General features: G+C 45.5%; 1 pseudogene; it reads right to left on the bottom strand.

Annotated features, from left to right (window-relative positions):
• Positions 1 to 996: 996 nt before the first annotated feature.
• On the bottom strand, positions 997 to 2,239 carry LOC123186235 (BTB/POZ and MATH domain-containing protein 1-like; annotated as a pseudogene).
• Positions 2,240 to 16,053: the final 13,814 nt, after the last annotated feature.

Below are 16,053 nucleotides of genomic sequence, written 5' to 3'. Positions count from 1 at the left end.
TACGAGTGCTCTTCGTGGGCGCCACTGAGACCAACGCGTTCGCCGGCAAGTCGACGCCGTCGCGGCAGTCAGCCCCGCCTCGTGAACTTTGTGCATGTGGGACGTCTGCCAGTCTACCAGGATGTCATCGGCATTGAGACCGGGCTCCAGAGCCTACCCAACCGTGCGCCGCCCAAGTTCGTCACCATCGACGACGGCTACTAGTCGATCGACACTCCTCTGGTTCATGGCACTGTCAACTATGGCGCCATGCCCAATCTGACCATGTGGTGCACCGCCGAGTACAATGATTACATGCACAAGAGAAGCATCTGCCAACGAGATGTACTCAAGAATAAGGAGCTGAGGAGATTTCCTCTAGAGTCGTAGTGTCATCACCGTGCCCTGCCCGCATGGTTGCGCGACCGTGAGGTGCATGACGAGGTCAGGGAGACCATCCCGTCCATTGATGCGCAAGCTCCGTCGGATGCTGCTCGCCGTCAATGCCACAATTGCGCTTTCACCACGTTGTTGTTGCCGCCGTTGAACATCAAAAGCCCAAGGCGCCGGAGCTGATGCACAACGATGATCAACGGAGACTTGGTTGACCGAGTGGTCGATCGACGACGGCTTGGGCCGAGCGGCAGCAACCAGGCGCCGAGTCACAATCACAAAGGAAAGATACGGATGCAGTACCGGAAAGATAAACGAATACGGTTGTTTTGTGATTTGTTTTGGCAGCGAAAAAAGATGCGAGGTGAGAAAAAATGCTAGCACCGTAGGATGGTAAGTGAACGGTGCGGGAGTACAGATGGGAGCACAAGACAGGAGTAGGCAAGCCCGGACTGTATGTCCAGGTACGAGATGAAGTCATCTTATTTACACGCCGGATAAGTTCGACTATTAATTTCATGTATTTTACAATTTTAGACACTAAACTTACTACGCAGGACAATTTGAAGCATCTCCAATATATTTAACTCAATATAAAACAAAACAAGCTATATCGATCAGATCAGCACTATACAGCCGCTACTAAGTACTGTTTATATACGTACCATAATGTATGTAGTCTGACAGGTTACCCTAATAAGTATACGTCGTACCATATGCATGCATGCATGCACACACAAAAAAAACTTCACTCAGCGTCAGCGCCACTCGTGGATGCCACGTCCATGATCCTCCTCGTCGCCGGAGCAGCGGCGCCGCTGGACGTTAACCTCTTCCTTATCGCGCTCTGTATGTTTGCTAGGTTAGGCAGCAATCTCAGCCCTCTGCGCGCCGCGAAGTTCCGGCACGCCTGCTCGAGGTCCTTGCACGAGTAGGCCTCCGCGATCTCCATGAGCGTGCCCACGGTGGAGTCCTTGATGAAGTCGCCCAGCCTGCACGCGCACATCAGCTTCAGCCTGTCGATGAGGTAGTATTCGGCGGCCACCAACAGCCGCAGCGTCACGTCGTACGACCCCCTCCCCTTGGCGGCCTCGCCGGGGATCTCGTCCGTGTAGATGAAGTGGAGCACGCCCCTGAACGCCTCCGCGGTGACGATGCCGCCGCCTACTTCGAGCAGTAGATCTTTCCCCGCCTCGCGGCCGTGGCCGTAGAGGAGGCCTTCGAACCACGCCGACTGCGCGGCCACCACCATCCGGTGCGCCTCGAACACCTCGCCGTCCACCTCGATCCGCACGTCGAACGGGGCCTTCCCGCTGGCCAGGAACCGGATGGCGTTCTCCCCGTGGTTCGACAGCGGCGGCGGCGGCATCTTGACGAGCCCCGGGCGGTTGACGGAGAGGCTCCTCCTCCGCGCCTTGTGGATCGTGGATGGCGCCCAGCGCCGCGCTCTCGAGGTGCGCCCGGGTGATGTAGCGCCGGATGCCCCAGCTGTTGCACAAGGTGTCGTACTTGCAGGCCCGGTCGGACCGCCGCGTGGGGCGGACGTCGCCGTCGGGGCCGAGGAGCTGGAAGGTGAACTCGGCGCTCACGGGAAGGAACTGCGGCTTGTGGAGCGTCTGCGCGTACAAGGCGATCCACCCGCCGTCCGCCGTGCTGTAGCCGTCCGGATAGAAGCGGATGTGCCACCGCCGGCCATCGACGGAGAAGTGCTGCGACAGGATCGACTTGCCGACGCCAATGCCCTTGGTACGGCTGTACTCGCAGATCGTGAAGTCATGCGTGCCCGTCACCTTGGGCACCTCGCTCACCGACCCCGTCACCGCCGTGCCGTCGGCAACACAAGGGGCGGCTGCCAGTGCCATATCGATCCGGGCTGTTTCGGTAGGTCGTTGGTGGTCAGGGTTGAATATATACTCCTACTACAGTACTCGCGACCGTCACGATCGCACGTTGATCAAACTCTAATCCCAACAATCGTCGGATCATTGGTCTCCGTTGATTCAAAGTTTCAAACTTCATGTCACAAAAAAAACTTTCAAATTGATGTAATCCTATCACTTTTTTTTGGTAAACGTTGCCATTTTATTCAAAGTTCACAACCTCCTCTGCGGTAATCTCCGAGCTAATACACTTGGGAGCCACATGAAACCAAGTTTTACATAACGACTTACAACAATCCTTCCTAGCTAGGATATGTGCGACTTTGTTCATATTGTTTGCAGATCGACGCACCAAGAAACTCTAGCATCTTGGAACGTAGACAGCAAAGTCTTAGGGGGTGTTTGGTTCCAGGGACTTTTTTGTGTTGGGATTAGAAAAAATCCCTAACAAATCAAATAAGGTGGAACTTTTTGCTAAAAGTCCTTAGAAGCACCTCCTTGAGAGTCTTTTTCAAAAAGTCCTACGAACTAGAAAAAGTCATATGACTAGAGAACCAAACACCACCTTAATTTTCTATACTATTTGCCAACGGGCATGTACAATGGTGCTATCTTAGAAGTGACATGTAGATAAATGATAAGGTGGAGAAGAAAGAACTCATAAGAAAAAGTTTGTCCTCTCTAAATGGGTCTCACCACGTTTTTACGAATAGCTAGTTATTAAAGATAAGAATAAGAGATGACTTATTGTAGACATTTTTTTTGTCATTTCTAAATTACATACAAGACTTAAGACTACCGTATCAATCATTGTACATGCTGATAGATCCCTCTGTTCACTCAGCCACCGCTGCGAACCGCCGAGGCCTAGCTGTACCGGCAAAGGCGGTGCTGCAACCAGCTAGATGGGGAGCACGACCGGAAAGTCATTTTGAGCATTTTCGTGATGTACCGGTGGATCCTACACCGGCCGTTCTGCGCCGCGATCCGTGTTTGGGCTAGCCCACTGCCATGTATAGCTGTTGTATTGTGTTTCCAGTCCGCACGTATTTGCAATATGTCGGGGGCAAATATATTAAATGTGAAATGTGAAATGTGGAAATTTTAACATATTAAGTTTAATGATAAATGTTAGAATAAGTCCGAGGCACTCCGTTGATTATCCGAGAACCAAGCAATCACACAAGCATGACACCGAGATTTGTTAACGAGGTTCACCAATATGGCTACATCCCCGGGGCATGACTACGGTCGCTCCTCCCGTGACACCGCTACAATACCGCACCCGGTCGCCCTGGACACAGGCACATGCCGCCGGCTTCCCCTGCGTTCCGGTGCTATTATATTGGCATAGGTTACATCATGTGTCTACCCTCGCTATATAAGAGAGGCCTATGATACAAGTGTCCTATTAGGACACGACTCCACATCCTATGTAAACACAATACAACTCCTAGTCCAACTATAACCTACCTTGCAAGGTTGTCAGAATCGTGATTCTAAATCGGATCGGAAGTCCGATGGCAGGATCGCAAATCGTAGAATCTTAACTACCATGATCGTAAAAACGTAGATTCTATGAACCAAAATCATAGAATCAGAGGGCTTAGTTTGGATCGTAAAGTCGTAGAATCGTACAAAAGAATCGCGATTCTGACAACCTTGCTACCTTGTACACTATATTCGACACAACTCTAACAAACTCCACCTTGGCGAATATTCTTCACCACCTTGAATTCGTTCATGCGTCAAACTTTCATGTACATTGGACTTGAGTTTATCCCGTGAGTACCGCTGCTACTTCAAAGACTCCATATGACTCCACCTACAACTTGTAGTCCCTTCTTTTCTTGACCACAGTCAACACTCGAGCAAAATTAAGTTCCTCGTTACTCTAGTTTGTGCTCCCAACTTCCAGAGTATCAGTCCAACACCATCACACACTGATCACTGACCTGCGTGAAAATGAACAACTCACATATTGGGTGTCACACATAAGAGTTACCTGAACTCAACATCACCGCTCCTTTCTTGACCGCCTGTCTGAAACTTGAAAGAATTCCACCGTTGCTTGTAGTCATCCCGAGTCAAATTCACAGTTGTCTCACCACATGTATGACCACCAGAGCCCTGGCCCGTCTCCATGTCCCGTGCGTATCGCACGCCACGCCGCTATTACCGCGTCGAGCCTCCGCTGTCCCGGTTGAGTCTCAAGGGTCGCGAACCCACACCACTCAACCCACCGCAGAGTACCACCGATTATCACTGACCGATGACGAGTTTCAGACCACTGGGCTCGAGTCCGAACTACGCGTCACTCGCTTTTTTCCCGCTGAATAGGCTTTCGATTCTCTGGATCCTTATACCGTAGCCCCTCAATCCAGCTCCACCTTCAACATGACTCCATGGTAGATGATCAGTCCACCCCCGCGCCTCATCGACTTCAAGCTCCATGTATACACCACCTTGAATCAACCCCGCGCCATAGTCTTGTCGAAGCCACACAAGCCCTTGGGGCCTGCGCCACGTGTTCCTACGTCCAGAAGTCGGTCATCATCAGCATCACGCTCCTACGTCGTCGTCGCCGATCACAACACCGTCTTCTGTACCAACCGACTTGCGTCGATCCGTCAGACTGCCTAGTCCGACCCAGCCGAACTCGTTCGACTGTACGACACGCTCGAGGCTCCCAAATCGTTTTCCGCGAATTTCCATCCATCACATGATAATTCCATCTTAGTTGACATGACTTCCCGCAACGCCTTCAAACATCCCTGTCGCGCCAACAATCTTTTAAAAAAAATTATCTGAGCTGTGCACGCGATTCCCCAAGTAGATGAACAGAACCTCCGCATACTACTAGCAATTCCAACTAGCTGGTCTTCACGTGATCTGCTCCCTTGGCTCAACCCTAAAATGCTAGCTTTGCCTTTCTGCCCTTGCCATCCAATGAACTATCCCTTGTGATTTTCTAGTTCGCCAGTTGATTTGCCTGCCTATGTGTCAGGTGAGGACACGATCCTCTTTTTGTCTTCAAACAAATCTCATGTCTCAGCACTTCAGCAGCATATCCGTACGCTCCGCAGCCTCCTGTGAACAACACGCCTTGACCACCAGCTATCACATGCTCCCTCACGGCCCAATCTATCTGAGCCATGACCCAGCATGGCCTGCTTGCTCCTGGCGCCACGTGGGCTCCGCGCTGCACCTAGTCCAGACACATGCGCTGTATTGCACCCAATCGATCGTGTCGCTGCCAGGTCCTCAGCCGCCACGCGCACTTGGATCCAACCTCCTGCACTCCGAGCATCCGAGCGGACCGCGTTATGTACGTGCAGCACCTGACGCAGCTTCTTGGACCGCCACGCGTGCCTCGCTGCTGCGCTTCCGCACCGAACCATACCGCTGCCTGCCCGGATCGAATCTGCTGCTGTACGAACTCGCCGAAAACTCTGATTGCTCTCGACCACCGCTTTGATCGAAACCTGCCGCTACTTTTCACCGTTTAGACTGCTTTTGATCTTTCCGTTGACCTCCGCGAACAACTTCGATCCCACCGCAATCACCTGGCAACCCTCGCAGCCGCTCCATCGATCAAACTGACATCCTCTAAATCAACAACCGACCTCCACCGACCTAGCTCATGATACCACTTGTTAGAATAAATTCGAGGCACTTTGTTGATCATCCGAGAACCAAGCAATCAAACAAGCACGACACCGAGATTTGTTAACGAGGTTCACCGATATGGCTACATCCCCGGGGCATGACTACGGGCGCTCCTCCCCGTGACACCGCTACAATACCGCACCCGGTCGCCCTGGACACCGGCACATGCCGCCGGCTTCCCCTATGTTCCGGTGCTATTATGTTGGCATAGGTTACATCGTGTGTCTACCCTCACTATATAAGAGAGGCCTAGGATACAAGTGTCCTATTAGGACACGACTCCACATCCTATGTAAACACAATACAACTCCTAGTCCAACTGTAACCTACCTTATACACTATATTTGACACAACTCTAACAATAAAAGTGAAGTACAGATTTTGTACTTTTAATGTTTGCTAATATGAAATATAGAGTAGGAAAAGTGAAGTATAGAGTAGGAAAAGCAAATCTTAACTTCTCTGTGTATTATGCAATGTCAAAATTGAAGTATAGAGTAGGAAAAGCAAACCTTGATTGAGAAATTATTTAGCGGCACATGTTTAATGTTTGCTAAACATGAAATGTGATCTTGAATATGTCTTACAAATGTGAAATTTATTATTAACATTCTGTTGTTCAATGTAAGGATTGTTTTTCACATTTTTATGTAATGGTTTATTTTGTCATTACACTTTCCACTTGTACTCTTCCCACATTTGTACATTTCTTGTATTCAATTTGTTATCAACATTTTTATATGCAAGGAATGATTTTCTCATCCATATTTATCACCCATATATATATTTTAGCTTCTTACAAATTTATCATCCATATTTAAATGCAGAGCATCAATTGGAAATGTAGCCCTCACAAACTTGCAGAACTTATAAAGAAATTAACACCAAGGCAACTACAATGGGTTCAAGAAATGGGATTCCGGTCTGTTATTGATATGCCTCAATATAAATTACCTCGTCGGTTGTTGCTATGGCTTGTCAAAAAGGTTGACTGTAAAAGCAAGTCTTTGGTATTAAGAAACAGGAAAATATCTATGTTGGATGCCGTTGAGAATATTCTGAAGTTCTCATCTGGTAATTTAGATGTTCCAATGCCTCCTGCTAGAAATCCTAGAGATAAGGCATTTATGAAACTAGAGAAATTCAGGTCAGAGAAAGCTGGAAGAGGACATACTTTGAGAAATCTAAGGTGATGAAACACCATGAAATAATGTTGAGAAAGAAGCTTCAAGAGATTGATCAACATGTGGAAACTAATTAGTTGGTATCTTCTCTTTGTCCAAATTCTTCAAAGTCGATTGATACTGCAGAAGAAACTGAGCAAGTAATTGCTGATAAATCAAACAATCCGGCAATGCAGACTGGTAGTAAGTGTACTTCAGATACTTCTTCAAAAAGCCCGTTGCATGAAACTCTTGAAATTGCGGCGGCAGCTACTACAATGGCTAGTGTTGTTTCTCAGAAAGAGGGAGTCGAAATGGATGATTTTCAACCAGGTCAAGCAAAGAAGAACAAAAAGGTTATAAAAAATTAAAGAGGAAAACTACTTCAGAAAAGAGTCTTCAAGTTTGAAGTATCAAGAAAAGAGGCTAGCCAAGAGTATCATGTGCTACCACCATGAGGCATAGTGTTTCGGACGTGCATCGACCGCGCCGGATGCATGAGCTGGTCCACCCAGGCCAGCGAGGGACGCTGCGAATGTCCCTCTGCCGAGTGTTGCATTTTTAGTTGGGCTCGAGATGGGCTTAAGAGGTGAATTCAACTCCCCTAGTGTGCCTAGCATTGACATTTTTTTCTCTTTTCTAAAAGAAAAAATTGGGTGGACAAGCAAGATAACTATGACCGACAAGAAGAAAAACCAATCATTTTTTCCTCACTTGTGGGTGACATTGATAGGTATTTTTCATCAACTGTAGACATACTTTAAATATCATCCATCAATCTTTATAGTTAACATAAAATCAGCGTTTATGAAGGGATTATGGATGGAGAACTATGAAATCTTCCGTCCTTTAATATTGGGTAAAGATAAAGATACAATTTTGTGGATCACTCATGTTAAGTACGGTAACTACACAAATGCTCTCAAAGTGAAACAATACTGGATTTCTCAAAAAAAATGCAACAAGTATCCTCAGATTAAATATCGAGCTCCTTACTGATTTGTTTTTTTACTAAATATGCTCATTTCTCAGTGTGGCTGACAAAGTTTTGTTGTTGACGTGCACCAAATTTTGGTCATGTCATGTTTATACGAACTCCTATGAAGTTGGTAGTTATGATTTATCGCTTTTTCCAGCCAAACCAATATGGTTATGTTGCTTTTTTTTTACAAAACAGTGTTTTAAGAAAAATCTTATGATGCTGATTTCTTTTTCTCCGTAGCCTTATTATAAGGCCACAGAGCTACAAAGACACCAACCAATATAATGCGCAATCTGCACAATCGCTATGTCAACTAGTAGAATGCCCGTGCGTTGCCACGGGCTTTTGAAATATTTTGCTAAAGTTATATAAACATAATGCATGTTAAATTTCATATTTAGAGAAAAGATAGTTGGGCATAATTGGGTAATAATTGAAGTCCACTTCACAAAATAGCAATTTGACGATGTATACATATAGAGCAATTATCTAACTAGAAATACGTTACAAATTAAAATTTACTTGATGCACTTAAGAAATTATCTCATAATCAGGAATGTTGCCTATCCAGTTTTTTTAGCTTACTTGCCCAGCCTTATTCTGACCTCAGCAGCTCAACTACTCTCTCACCACAACCAGCCCTCTCACTCTCTCACCCCATGCACCCCTCACTCTATGTGTTCCTATGCCGACAAGGCTGACAATACGTAGACGATGAAAGTGACCGTCATGAACTACATTATTCCTCATCTCTTCACCCAAATAGATCTTTCTAACATAGCTCCACCAATTTCTTCTATTTTTCATGATTGCTCCAGATGGATGGCGCAAACGAAATGCTATAACATGATGTGTCGGCTGTTGGAAATATGCCCTAGAGGCAATAATAAATTGATTATTATTATATTTCCTTGTTCATGATAATCGTTTATTATCCATGCTAGAATTGTATTGATAGGAAACTCAGATACATGTGTGGATAAATAGACAACACCATGTCCCTAGTAAGCCTCTAGTTGACTAGCTCATTAATCAATAGATGGTTACGGTTTCCTGACCATGGACATTGGATGTCGTTGATAACGGGATCACATCATTAGGAGAATGATGTGATGGACAAGACCCAATCCTAAGCCTAGCACAAGATCATGTAGTTCGTATGCTAAAGCTTTTCTAATGTCAAGTATCATTTCCTTAGACCATGAGATTGTGCAACTCCCGGATACCGTAGGAGTGCTTTGGGTGTGCCAAACGTCACAACGTAACTGGGTGGCTATAAAGGTACACTACGGGTATCTCTGAAAGTGTCTGTTGGGTTGGCACGAATCGAGATTGGGATTTTGTCACTCCGTGTAAACGGAGAGGTATCTCTGGGCCCACTCGGTAGGACATCATCATAATGTGCACAATGTGACCAAGGGGTTGATCACGGGATGATGTGTTACGGAACGAGTAAAGAGACTTGCCGGTAACGAGATTGAACAAGGTATCGGTATACCGACGATCGAATCTCGGGCAAGTACCATACCGCTAGACAAAGGGAATTGTATACGGGATTGATTGAGTCCTTGACATCGTGGTTCATCCGATGAGATCATCGTGGAACATGTGGGAGTCAACATGGGTATCCAGATCCCGCTGTTGGTTATTGACCGGAGAACGTCTCGGTCATGTCTGCATGTCTCCCGAACCCGTAGGGTCTACACACTTAAGGTTCGATGACGCTAGGGTTATAAAGGAAGCTTGTATATGGTTACCGAATGTTGTTCGGAGTCCCGGATGAGATCCCGGACGTCACGAGGAGTTCCGGAATGGTCCGGAGGTAAAGATTTATATATAGGAAGTCCTGTTTCGGCCATCGGGACAAGTTTCGGGGTCATCGGTATTGTACCGGGACCACCGGAAGGGTCCCGGGGGCCCACCGGGTGGGGCCACCTGCCCCGGGGGGCCACATGGGCTGTAGGGGGTGCGCCTTGGCCTACATGGGCCAAGGGCACCAGCCCCAAGAGGCCCATGCGCAAGGAAACTTGGGGAGGGAAGAGTCCTCAAGGGGGAAGGCACCTCCGAGGTGCCTTGGGGAGGATGGACTCCTCCCCCCTTCTTGGCCGCACCTTTTCCTTGGAGGAGGGGGCAAGGCTGCGCCCTCCCCCTCTCCCTTGCCCCTATATATAGTGGAGGGGAGGGAGGGCATCCATACCTGAGCCCTTGGCGCCTCCCTCCCTCCCGTGACACCTCCTCCTCTCCCGTAGGTGCTTGGCGAAGCCCTGCAGGATTGCCACGCTCCTCCATCACCACCACGCCGTTGTGCTGCTGTTGGATGGAGTCTTCCTCAACCTCTCCCTCTCTCCTTGCTGGATCAAGGCGTGGGAGACGTCACCGGGCTGTACGTGTGTTGAACGCGGAGGTGCCGTCCGTTCGGCACTAGGATCATCGGTGATCTGAATCACGACGAGTATGACTCCATCAACCCCGTTCACTTGAACGCTTCCGCTTAGCGATCTACAAGGGTATGTAGATGCACTCCCCTATCTACTCGTTGCTGGTCTCTCCATAGATAGATCTTGGTGTTACGTAGGAAATTTTTTGAATTTCTGCTACGTTCCCCAACAGTGGCATCATGAGCTAGGTCTATTGCGTAGATTCTTTGCACGAGTAGAACACAAAGTAGTTGTGGGCGTCGATATTGTTCAATATGCTTGCCGTTACTAGTCTTATCTTGATTCGGCGACATCGTGGGATGAAGCGGCCCGGACCAACCTTACACGTACGCTTACGTGAGACCGGTTCCACCGACAAACATGCACTAGTTGCATAAGGTGGCTGGCGGGTGTCTGTCTCTCCCACTTTAGTCGGATCAGATTCGATGAAAAGGGTCCTTATGAAGGGTAAATAGCAATTGGCATATCACGTTGTGGTTCATGCGTAGGTAAGAAACGTTCTTGCTAGAAACCCATAGCAGCCACGTAAAACATGCAAACAACAATTAGAGGACGTCTAACTTGTTTTTGCAGGGTATGCTATGTGATGTGATATGGCCAAAAGGATGTGATGAATGATATATGTGATGTATGAGATTGATCATGTTCTTGTAATAGGAATCACAACTTGCATGTCGATGAGTATGACAACCGGCAGGAGCCATAGGAGTTGTCTTTATTTATTTGTGACCTGCGTGTCAACTTAAACGTCATGTAATTACTTTACTTTATTGCTAACCATTAGCCATAGTAGTAGAAGTAATAGTTGGCGAGGCAACTTCATGAAGACACGATGATGGAGATCATGATGATGGAGATCATGGTGTCATGCCGGTGACGATGATGATCATGGAGCCCCAAAGATGGAGATCAAAAGGAGCAAAGTGATGATGGCCATATCATGTCACTATTTGATTGCATGTGATGTTTATCATGTTTATACATCTTATTTGCTTAGAACAACGGTAGTAAATAAGATGATCCCTTACAACAATTTCAAGAAGTGTTCTCCCCTAACTGTGCACCGTTGCGACAGTTCGCTGTTTCAAAACATCACGTGATGATCGGGTGTTTTATTCAGACGTTCAAATACAACGGGTGTTGACGAGCCTAGCATGTACAGACATGGCCTCGGAACACACGCTAAAACACTTAGGGTTAACTTGACGAGCCTAGCATGTACAGACATGGCCTCGGAACACGGAGACCGAAAGGTCGAACATGAGTCGTATAGAAGATACGATCAACATGAAGATGTTCACCGATGATGACTAGTCCGTCTCACGTGATGATCGGACACGGCCTAGTTTGACTCGGATCATGTAATCACTTAGATGACTAGAGGGATGTCTATCTGAGTGGGAGTTCATAAGATGAACTTAATTATCCTGAACATAGTCAAAAGGATTTTGCAAATTATGTCGTAGCTCACGCTATAGTTCTACTGTTTAGATATGTTCCTAGAGAAAATATAGTTGAAAGTTGATAGTAGCGATTATGCGGACAGTAGAAAGCTTATGTCCTTAATGCACCGCTCAGTGTGCTGAACCCCAAACGTCGTCTGTGGTTGTTGCGAACATCTGACATACACGTTTTGATAACTACGTGATAGTTCAGTTAAACGGTTTAGAGTTGAGGCACCAAAGACATTTTTGAAACATCGCGAAACATATGAGATGTTTTGAGGGCTGAAATTGGGATTTCAGGCTCGTGCCCATGTCAAGAGGTATAAGACCTCCGATGACTTTCTTAACCTGCAAACTAAGGAGAAAAAGCTCAATTGTTGAGCTTGTGCTCAGATTGTCTGAGTACAACAATCATTTGAATCGAGCGGGAGTTGATCTTCCAGATAAGACAGTGATGGTTCTCCAAAGTCATTACCACCAAGCTGTTAGAGCTTCGTGATGAACTATAACATATCAGGGATAGATATGATGATCCTTGAGGTATTCGCGATGTTTGACACCGCGAAAGTAGAAATCAAGAAGGAGCATCAATTGTTGATGGTTGGTGAAACCACTAGTTTCAAGAAGGGCAAGGGCAAGAAGGGATACTTCATGAAACGGCAAATCAGCTGCTGCTCTAGTGAAGAAACCCAAGGTAAAACCCAAACCCGAGACTAGGTGCTTCTATAATAAGGGGAACAACCACTAGAGCAGAATTACCCTAGATACTTGGTAGATAAGAAGGCTGGCAAGGTCGATAGAAGTATATTGGATATACATTGTGTTAATGTGTACTTTGCTAGTACTCCTAGTAGCACCAGGGTATTAGATACCGGTTCGGTTGCTAAGTGTTAGTAACTCGAAACAAAAGGCTACGGAATAAACGGAGACTAGCTAAAGGTGAGCTGACGATATGTGTTGGAAGTTTTTCCAAGCTTGATATGATCAAGCATCGCACGCTCCCTCTACCAAAGAGATTGGTGTTAAACCTAAATAATTGTTATTTGGTGTTTGCGTTGAGCATAGACATGATTGGATTACGTCTATCGCAATATGGTTATTCATTTAAGGAGAATAATGGTTACTCTGTTTATTTGAATAATACCTTCAATGGTCTTACACCTAAAATGAATGGTTTATTAAATCTCGATCGTAGTGATACACATGTTCATGCCAAAAGATAGTAATGATAGTACCACCTACTTGTGGCACTGCCACGTAAGTCATATCGGTATAAAACGCATGAAGAAGCTCCATATTGATGGATCTTTGGACTCACTCGTTTTTGAAAAGTTTGAGACATGCGAACCATGTCTATTGGTGTATATGCATGAAGAAACTCCATGCAAATGGACCGTTTTGACTCACTTGATTTTGAATCACTTGGGACATGCAAATCATACCACACGGGCAAGATGACTGAAAAGCCTCGTTTTCAGTAAGATGGAACAAGATAGCAACTTGTTGGAAGTAATACATTTTGATGTGTACAGTCCAATGAGTGCTGAGGCATGTAGTGGATATTGTTATGTTCTTACTTCACAGATAATTTGAGTAGATGTTGAGTATATTTACTTGATGAATCACGAGTCTGAATTATTGAAAGGTTCAAGTAATTTCAGAGTGAAGTAGAAGATCATTGTGACAAGAGGATAAAATGTCTATGATATGATCATAGAGATGAATATCTGAGTTACGAGTTTTGGCACACAATTAAGACATTGTGGAAATTGTTTCGCAATTAATGCCGCCTGGAACACCATAGTGTGATGGTGTGTCCGAACATCATAGTTGCACCCTATTGGATATGGTGCGTACCATGATGTGTCTTATCGAATTACCACTATCGTTCATGGGTTAGGCATTAGAGACAACCACATTCACTTTAAATAGGGCACCACATAATTCCGATGAGATGACACCGTATGAACTATGGTTTAGAGAAACCTAAGCTGTCATTTCTTAGAAGTTTGGGGTTGCGATGCTTATGTGGAAAGGTTTCAGGCTGATAAGCTCGAGCGGATAAATGCATCTTCATAGGACACCCAAAACAGTTGGGTATACCTCCTAATTCAGATCCGAAAGCAATATGAATTGTTTCTAGAATCGGGTCCTTTCTCGAGGAAAGGTTTCTCTCGAAAGAATTGAGTGGGAGGATGGTGGAGACTTGATGAGGTTATTGAACCATCACTTCAACCAGTGTGTAGCAGGGCACAGGAAGTTGTTCCTGTGGCACCTACACCAATTGAAGTAGAAGCTTATGATAGTAATCATGAAACTTCAGATCAAGTCACTCCCAAACCTCGTAGGGTGACAAGGATACGTACTACTTCAGAGTGGTACAGTAATCCTGTCTTGGAAGTCATGTTGCTAGACAACAATGAACCTACGAGCTATGGAGAAGCGATGGTGGGCCCGGATTCCAATAAATGGCTCGAGGCCATGTAATCCGAGAGAGGATCCATATATGAAAACAAAGTGTGGACTTTGGAAGAACTACTTGATGGTCGTAAGGCTGTTAGGTACATATGGATTTTGAAAGGAAGACAGACAATGATGGTAAGTGTCACCATTGAGAAAGCTCGACTTGTCGTTAAGATGTTTTTCGACAAGTTCAAGGAGTTGACTACGATGAGACTTTCTCACTCATAGCGATGCTAAGAGTCTGTTGGAATTATATTAGCAATTACTGCATTATTTATGAAATCTTGCAGATAGGATGTCAAAACATTGTTTCCTCGACGATTCTTGAGGAAAGGTTGTATGTGATACAACCGGAAGGTTTTGTCTATCCTGAAATATGCTAATAAGTATGCAAAGCTCCAGCAATCCTTCTGAGGACTGGAGTGAGCATCTCGGAGTTGGAATGTGTGCTTTGATGATGATCAAAGATTTTGGGTTTGTACAAAGTTTATGAGAAACTTGTATTTCCAAAGAAGTGAGTGGGAGCACTATAGAATTTCTGATGAGTATATGTTGTTGACATATTGTTGATCAGAAATGACGTAGAATTTCTGGAAAGCATATAGGGTTATTTTGAAAGTGTTTTTCAATGGAAAACCTGGATTAAGCTACTTGAACATTGAGCATCAAGATCTATAAGGATAGATCAAAACGCTTAATAGTACTTTCAAATGAGCACATGCCTTGACGTGATCTTGAAGGTGTTCAAGATGGATCAGTCAAAGAAGGAGTTCTTGCCTGAGTTGTAAGGTATGAAGTTAAGACTTAAAGCTCGACCATGGCAGAATAGAGAGAAAGGAACGAAGGTCGTCCCCTATGCTTAAGACATAGGCTCTACAGTATGCTATGCTGTGTACCGCACCTGAAGTGTGCTTTACCATGAGTCAGTCAAGGGGTACAAGAGTGATCCAAGAATGAATCACAGGACAGCGGTCAAAGTTTTCCTTAGTAACTAGTGGACTAAGGAATTTTCTCAATTATGGAGGTGGTAAAAGAGTTCGTCGTAAAGGGTTACGTCGATGCAAGCTTAACACCTATCCGGATAGCTCTGAGTAGAGATACCGGATACGTATAATGGAGCAACAATTTAGAATAGCTCCAAGTAGAACAGTTGTTTGGAATAGCTCCAAATAGAACGTGGTAGCTGCATCTAGGAGATGACATAGAGATTTGTAAAGCACACACGGATCTGAAAGATTCAGACCCGTTGACTAAAACCTCTCTCACAAGCAACATGATCAAACCCAGAACTCTTTGGGTGTTAGTCACATGAGGATGTGACCTTGAGTGTTAATCACATATCGGTGTGAACTAGATTATTGACTCTAGTGCAAGTGGGAGACTGTTGGAAATATGCCCTAGAGGCAATAATAAATTGATTATTATTATATTTCCTTGTTCATGATAATCGTTTATTATCCATGCTAGAATTGTATTGATAGGAAACTCAGATACATGTGTGGATAAATAGACAACACCATGTCCCTAGTAAGCCTCTAGTTGACTAGCTCGTTAATCAATAGATGGTTACGGTTTCCTGACCATGGACATTGGATGTCGTTGATAACGGGATCACATCATTAGGAGAATGATGTGATGGAC

Source organism: Triticum aestivum, chromosome 2A (genome assembly GCF_018294505.1).
Source record: "Triticum aestivum cultivar Chinese Spring chromosome 2A, IWGSC CS RefSeq v2.1, whole genome shotgun sequence".
Lineage (NCBI taxonomy): Eukaryota > Viridiplantae > Streptophyta > Magnoliopsida > Poales > Poaceae > Triticum > Triticum aestivum.
Note: the sequence above shows the minus strand (reverse complement) of the source record. Positions and strands in the feature narration are given on the sequence as shown.